This window comes from Capsicum annuum, chromosome 9 (genome assembly GCF_002878395.1).
Source record: "Capsicum annuum cultivar UCD-10X-F1 chromosome 9, UCD10Xv1.1, whole genome shotgun sequence".
Lineage (NCBI taxonomy): Eukaryota > Viridiplantae > Streptophyta > Magnoliopsida > Solanales > Solanaceae > Capsicum > Capsicum annuum.
In genome coordinates, this window is record NC_061119.1 from 43,493,292 (window position 1) to 43,494,719 (window position 1,428).

A 1,428-nucleotide genomic window follows, 5' to 3' on the forward strand; every position below is an offset into this window, starting at 1 on the left:
TTTACTTGAACCTGCTTTAGAAGATTTAGAAACTTCTTATAACTAGCTTCTTCTTGATGCTTTCTTACCTTTTGAGGAAAGGGTAAGGTGATAGTCTTCTTCTCTATATGAATTTCATCACTTATCTATTTTTCAGTGACCTCTAACTCTTCCTTATCTTTCAAACTATCATCCGTAATTGCGGAATTATCCTACTCCTAAACCGTCTTCTTATTTTGCAGCCCACTCCTTGTTGTAACCTCATTCATATATTTCAGATTAGCCTTAGTGTCACTAGACAATGTTTTTTATGGCCTTGTATTCTACTATCCTATAATTTAACCCAACTGCAACTCTATATTTCTTATAAGAAATTATAGACTCTTCAACTCATCTTCAAACTATACCTGTTGAGTCTTTATGTCTGCCGCAAACTGTGCTTGTTGAGCCATCAACTGCTTAATTAACTTCTCTACATTGCTATTCTGAGCAGTCGCCTGATTATTCTAAGCCGACTGTGGATTTGATTGCACTGGTCCCTTATACTGATTTTCATTCTATGCCTGATTTTCACCCCATGAGAAATTAGGGTGGTTCCTCTAATTTAGATTATACGCGTTGCCAAAAATTTGTTCACCCTGACGACTTATATTCCCTACATAGTTGACTAAATCTATATTAAACATGCATCTACTTTATTCTTACCACTTATGCAAACTTCACACCACAGATATACCTGTTGAACTGCATTTGTTGTGGCTGCTGGTTGTGTTGCACCCAACTTTAAGTTGTTCAGCTGAGTAGTCATATGATTCTGCATTGCTGCAATCTGTACCTGTAATGCAGTAAATTGATCAACCTCCAATACCCCTATAACCTTCTTTGGAGATCTCCTTGATTTTCCATGCCAATCAAGATTCCCTTGTGTGATTCGATTCAACAATGTATATAATTTTTCATAAGTTTTCTCTAAATTTTGGCCTCCTACTGCTTAATCCAAGAGAATCTTCGTATTAGACTCAAGTCCTTCTATAAATGTGTGCACCAAGACATCATTCGATTGATGGCGATGAGGATAATTTTTGAGCATGCCTTTAAATCTCTCCCAAGCTTGGTAGAGATTTTCTCTATCTTTCTATCTAAAACTCATGATCTTACTCCTTAATCGTGCAGTCTTCTAGGATAGAAATAATCGAATAAGGAACCTTTGAGCACAATTTTCCCATGAACTGATGGAGTGTGGTGGTTCAACATGTAACCACCTCTCAGCTTCCCCATTTAGAAAAAAAGGGAAGAGTATCAATCAACATTCACATCTTCAGGAATGTACGTATCACTTATTTCTAGAAAGGTCTGTATGTGCTACTGCGGATCCTTGTGTGAAAGTCTGTGAAAGTTCCCCACAGAATTCAATAACTGAACCATATTTTATTTCAATTCCCACCGACT

At 36.9% G+C, this 1,428-nt stretch overlaps 1 non-coding gene across 1 annotated transcript; it reads left to right on the plus strand.

The window, feature by feature from the left end:
* The first annotated feature begins 1,040 nt into the window (after positions 1 to 1,040).
* LOC124887603 lies at positions 1,041 to 1,147 on the plus strand. The gene has a single exon (XR_007045369.1). It is a non-coding gene; the product is annotated as a small nucleolar RNA R71 (small nucleolar RNA).
* Positions 1,148 to 1,428: the final 281 nt, after the last annotated feature.